General features: G+C 40.3%; 1 pseudogene; it reads right to left on the reverse strand.

Moving 5' to 3' along the window:
* Window positions 1-216: 216 nt before the first annotated feature.
* On the reverse strand, window positions 217-1,450 carry LOC123939242 (annotated as a pseudogene).
* Between the last annotated feature and the right edge of the window lie 4,994 nt (window positions 1,451-6,444).

Here is a 6,444-nt window from a genome sequence, read left to right on the forward strand (position 1 = left end):
TCAGAGAGAAGGAGAAGCAGGCTCCCTGCTGAGCAGAGAGCCCAATATGGGGCTTGATCCCAGGACCCCAGAATTACGACCCAAGCTGAAGATAGATACTTAACTGACTAAACCACCTAAGTGCCTCTAGATGCAATATTCTTTTTTTTTGCCTTTTGATTTTTTTATTACTCAAAAAAGCTGCCTTTTTTTTTTTTTTTTTTTTTTTTTTTTTAGCTATTGGCTCTGTGCTTTTGCCTATAACGCTTTCATGATGATTTTCTGTTCCTCGATAAGGCAAGCCTGCTTGATCCTGTCATGAACACACTTAGCACACATGGAACCACCATAGGCCCTGCTGACTTGTTTTTATCATTTTAGACAACCTCGTAAAGACTTGAGGTCTCACAGCACGAACTCCTGGAAGTTAGCCTAGGCGCACTCTACATGCAGATTTTGGTGCTTTCCCAGCCTTCTTGATATAAAGGTAAACAATTCAGGACAGCCTAGTTTTATTAGAAGCTGTATGTACTGTAGGACAGCCTATGATGGTAGGTCAAACACTAGACCTTTCTGAATGTCTATGGTTGCCGTCCCTGGAAGAGCTAAACTCAGTATTTTTTTTTTTTTAAGATTTTATTTATTTATTAAGCAAGCTCCCTGCTGAGCAGAGAGCCTGATGTGTGTGGCTTGATCCCAGGACCCTGAGATCATGACCTGAGCCGAAGGCAGAACCTTAACTCACCGAGCCACCCAGGAGCCCCTTTTTTTCATTTTTAAAGTTGACATATTCGAGACTTCTATCTCATATACATGTTAGATTTTGTCAAATTATTCTAAAATTTTGTTGAAATAGTATAGATAATTTGGAAGGATTTTGTATCTTTACTAATTGTTGTAGGAGTCTGCATTCAGTTGCAGTAAATAGATCTGACTATTTTAAGGGTATAGAGATTTAATTTAGGGAATTGGTGCTTAGAAAATTATTTAATGGGCTGGAAGAGTGGGCTTTAGCCTAGACCATCAGAAGTGATTCCCAGGGTAATACTGCAAAACTAGACTGTTACAGAAGTGTCTACTACCCATCAGCATGGAGAAACAAGACTCCACGACTAAAATTATCTATGTTAAGAATAGGCTACTGTAGGGGTGCATGGGTGGCTCAGCTGGTTAAGTGTCTCACTCTTGATTTTGGCTCAGGTCATGATCTTGGAATTCTGGGATCGAGCTCCACCTTGGGCTGTGTACTCAATAGAGAATCTCTTGATGGTTTGCTCTTCCTCTCCCTTTGCCCCTCTTCCCACTGGTGTTCTCTCTCTCTGTCTCAAAGAAAGAAATCTTTCAAAAAAAGAATAGACTACTGTAGCTACAATGTAGGGATCAAGAAGATACTGTATTATGCAACACCCACAAAGCCAGTGACTATGCTCTTGAAAGCTGCTGCAGAAAATACTACTACATTCGCCACCATGCTTGCCAGCCAAAGAACAAAGTAGCAGGAGAAAGGCTTTGGCTTTCCATACCAAATCTTACTTTAATGTACCTAATTGGCAGAAATCATTAACCTCTAGAACACTAACTGCTCGAGTATTGGAAAATGTACTTTTTGAAAAAAAATTTTTAAAGATTTTATTTATTTTAGGAGGTGGGGATGGAAGTGAAGGGAGCGGGGCAAGCAGTCTGTGCACTGAGCACCAAGTGACCAGCTGATCTCACAACCCTAGTTCTGACTAGAAGATCTGACCTGAGCCAAGATCAAGAGTCAGCTGCTCAACTGACTGAGCCACCCAGGTACCCCTGGGAAATGTAGTTTTTAACTTTTCAAGATTTATAGTACAGAGAAATAAGCTTAAAAAAAGTTTGAATGGATGCTGAGTACCAGTCTACTTTATCCATGAACATAGTGCAACTATTGTTTCAAATATTTTCTGTATTTTATTATATATGTAATTTTTTAAAGCAATCTCTACACCCAACATGGGGCTCAAACTTAAAACCCCAAGATCAAGGGTCACATGCTCTACTGACCGAACTAGCCAGGTGCCTGTATTTTATGTATTTTAATAGAGAAAACTTTCTGAAGATCTTGGACCTGCTTTGTTGGCTGGATTTCCAGATATACCATAGGTTTTTTTATTTTTAATTTTTATTACATGTAGTTGGTATGCAATGTTTTTAGTCTTTATTTTTAATCTCTTTCACTTTAGATATTGCAAGTATGTCACATTTGTTTGTTGAATACCTTTGTTGAATAAAAAAATAATTTTTGACCATAGGTGACACAACCATCAATTTACAGAAAATTCAAAGATAGAAAAACATGTTAAATTATTCCACAGAATGCAGGGGTGCCTGGTTGGCTGAACTGGTTGGGCATCCGACTCTGAGTCATGAGATTGAGCCCCCACATCAGGCTCTGGGCTCAGTGGGAAATTTACTTGAGATGATCTGCCCTCCCCAAAATAAATAAATCTTTAAATATGTTATTATATATTCCATATAATACATTCAATGAAATCCAGATTATGGGAAATGATAGGACTTCAACCAATAATACATTTCTGGAAGAAGGGAGAAATAAGAGAGAAAGGGGACTGTGGGTAAAAAGATACCTAAGAGACATGTTAAAAAAAAAAAAAAAAAAAAGACAAAGGAGGGGCACCTGGGTGGCTCAGTTGTTAAACGTCTGCTTTCACTCAGGTCCTGATCCCTGGGTTCTGGGGTGGAGCCCCACATGGGGCTCCCTGCTCAGCGGGAAGTCTGCTTCTCCCTCTCCCACTCCCCCTGCTTGTGTTCCCTCTCTCGCTGTGTCTCTCTCTGTCAAATAAATAAATAAATAAAGTCTTAAAAAAAAAAAGAAAAACAGGCAAAACTGTAGTGCATAGGAGTGTGTGCTTAGGTGATAACACTGAAAAGGAAGTTATTATAAGTATCAGGACAATGTTATTCTTGGAAGGAAAAAAGAGGTAATTGGAAGGAGCACATGGGAGGTTGCTAGGATGGTGAGCAAGGGTCTATCTTGTGATCTTTGTGGTTTTCTGTATTTGCTCTACTTAAAGTTTTTTTAAAAAGCAACACAGAACAAAATATATAATACAAAGATATATGCATATTTAAGGTCATGTTTCAACATTAGAGAGGTATACTGTAATGGGAAATAACTATTTGGTCTTTGTCCCAGGTTTCTGGGCCATAGCTCCTAAAACCCTTGAAGTGGTAGGAGTGTCTTTTGTATGCTAACGAGATGACTAATGTGCTGGAGACCACTAGAAAAGCTTCAGGATGGGGCAGATTGCCAAAAGATCAAGAAATGGTTAGAATGTTGAAGACTGGAACTTTCAGTTCCATTCCTAAACTTCCAGGCAGTGGAGAGGACCTAGAAGTTGAGTTCAATCACCAGTGGCCAATAATTTAATCAGTAATGCATAAGTGATGAAACCTAGATTACAGAACTGGAGAGCTTCCAGGTTGGTGATTATATCAAGGTGTTGGGAGAGTAACACAACCAAAAGAGGGCTTACACATTCCAAAAATACCCCTTTCTCCATGTTAGGCCCTATGCATCTCTTTGGGTGTTCCTGAGTATTTTTATGAACTGGCAAACATATGTATTTTTCTGAGTTCTGTGAACCACTCTAGCAAGTTACTAAACCTGAGGTAGGGCCATGGAAACCTCCAATTTATAGCCAGTTGGTAAGAGTGGCCTTGGATTTGGGATTGGCATCTAAAGTGGGGACAGTCTTATGGGACTGTGTTCCTTTAACTGGTGGGATCTAATGCCAGTTCCAGGTAGATAGTGTCCTTATTGAAGTGAAATATTAGACACCTAGTTGGTGTCTGGAGAATTGGTTGTTGGTATGGAAAAAAAAACACTGAAATGTGTACCTTTGTGGGGAGGAAAATGGGAATGAAGATCAGGGAAGAAGGAAAAAGGAGAGGGCCTTGCTTGGACTGAAGAGAACAGTGTGCTAATGATGGCTAATGTTTATATAACTGTTCTCTCTGAGTATTAATTAAAAATAGTTAAAAATTAAATAGTAAATATTCTGCAAAGCATTAGAGTACTCTGCAATGAAGCAAAACATGTAGAAGATGGTACCTTGAAAAGAAAAGTATGAATATTTGTTATTTTTGTAAAAATATATATATTTTTTCTCATTCTCACTGGAATGAGAAACCGGAAACTTAAAACAGAAACACCTATACAGTGTAAGCAGAAATAAAATGTAGAAATAGAGGTGATAGGAATGGAAGCAAGACTTCTCAGAGTATACCTTTTCAGTTAGTTTTGACTTTTGAACCTTCTGTATATTGGAAAATGTCATCAGAGTAAAAAGAAAAAAGCAAACCCTGAAATTGAAAACAGACTGAAACAAAAGAACCTACCTGTATCAAATTGTGAAAATAGCCATATGGAGGGGCGCCTGGGTGGCTCAGTGGGTTAAGCCTCTGCATTTGGCTCAGGTCATGATCTCAGGGTCCTGGGATCAAGTTCCGCATCGGGCTCTCTGCTTGGCAGGGAGCCTGCTCCCTCCTCTCTCTCCTCTCTGCCTGCCTCTCTGCCTACTTGTAATCTCTGTCTGTCAAATAAATAAATAAACTCTTAAGAAAAAATAGCCAGGGGCGCCTGGGTGGCTCAGTGGTTAAAGCCTCTGCCTTCGGCTCAGGTCATGATCCCAGAGTCCTGGGATCGAGCCCCACATCGGGCTCTCTGCTCAGCGGAGAGCCTGTTTCCTCCTCTCTCTCTGCCTGCCTCTCTGCCTACTTGTGATCTCTGTCTGTCAAACAAATAAATAAAAAAAATCTTTAAAAAAAAAAAAAAAGAAAAGAAAAAATAGCCATATGGAGAAAAAACCTATTTCAAATGATTTTTTTCAGACTTTATTTATGTGAGAGAACGTGAGAGAGAGAAAGCATGGGAGAGAGGGAAGTCAAAGGCAGAAGCAGACTTCCTGCTTAGCAGGGAGCCTGATGCGGGACTTGATCCCAGGACTCCTGGATCATGACCTGAGCCAAAGGCAGTCGCTTAACCAACTGAGCCATCCAGGCACCCTCAAATTATTTTTTAACACCTTATGTAGGTTCTCCAATCTTAATAGAATATATTTAAAGGAAAAAAGAACTGGAAAAAATGTAAACCTCACTCAGTCTTATTGTTATTTGCAACATTGGTATTGTAAATTAGAAAATATTTCCTATATGCTATAGGATAAAGCAGTGAGCAAATATTTCAATGCCTATAGAAGCTGAGAATTTTGGTTAAGAAAAAAGATATTAGGGGGGCGCCTGGGTGGCTCAGTGGGTTAAAGCCTCTGCCTTCAGCTCAGGTCATGGTCCCAGGGTCCTGGGATCGAGCCCCGCATCGGGCTCTCTGCTTGGCAGGGAGCCTGCTTCCTCCTCTCTCTCTGCCTGCCTCTCTGCCTAGTTGTGATTTCTCTCTGTCAAAGAAATAAAAATTAAAAAAAAAAAAAAAAAAAAGAAAGAAAAAAGATACTAGGGGTGCCTGGGTGGCTCAGTGGGTTAAATCCTCTGCCTTTGGCTCAGGTAATGATTCCAGGGTCCTGGGATCAAGCCCCGCATCGGGCTCTCTGCTCAGCAGGGATCCTGCTTCCTTCTTTCTCTCTGCCTGCCTCTCTGCCTACTTGAGATCTCTGTCTGTCAAGTAAATAAATAAAATCTTAAAAAAAAAAGAAAAAAGATATTATTTAATGTTATAGTTAGTACTTTTTTTCTGTTTACGAAATTTGTATTCAGCCCATGAAGATATTCTCCCTTGTTTATTGCAGTTAAACTTTCACGTTTAGGGGTACCTGGGTGGCTCAGTGGGTTAAAGCCTCTGCCTTTCGCTCAGGTCATGATCGCAGGGTCCTGGGATCGAGCCCCGCATCGGGCTCTCTGCTTGGCAGGGAGCCTGCTTCCTCCTCTCTCTCTCTCTCTGCCTGCCTCTCTGCCTACTTGTGATCTCTGTCTGTCAAATGTATAAATAAAATCTTATAAAAAAAACAAAAAAACTTTCACGTTTAACTCTATGATCCAGCTCCAATTTTTGGCTGTGATATAAGGTAGAGGTCAAAGTGTTTTGGGTTTTGTTTGGTTTTTGTTTTTGTTCTTTCTTACATGGATTCTAGAAAGACCCTTGATTTAAAAAAACAACAACAACAAAGTAAAGTGTTTGGGCTTTTCTTAAAGATTTTATTTATTTATCTGAGAGAGAGCACAAGCTGGGGGAGTGGCAGAGGCAGAGGGAGAAGCAGGCTTCCCACCAAGCAGGGAGCCCCACTTGGGACTCGATCCCAGGACCCTGAGATTATGACCTGAGCTAAAGGCAGATGCTTAACCAACCGAGCCACCCACGTGCCCCAAGAACAGGAAGAAAAAGTTTTGAAATGGACTCTGACCTTAACTCAGCAAGAACACATGGTTGAGGTCATTGCAAAAAGACTTTTTAATGTAAGTTAAAAATAT

This window comes from Meles meles, chromosome 3, assembly GCF_922984935.1.
Source record: "Meles meles chromosome 3, mMelMel3.1 paternal haplotype, whole genome shotgun sequence".
NCBI classification, from domain to species: Eukaryota; Metazoa; Chordata; class Mammalia; order Carnivora; family Mustelidae; genus Meles; species Meles meles.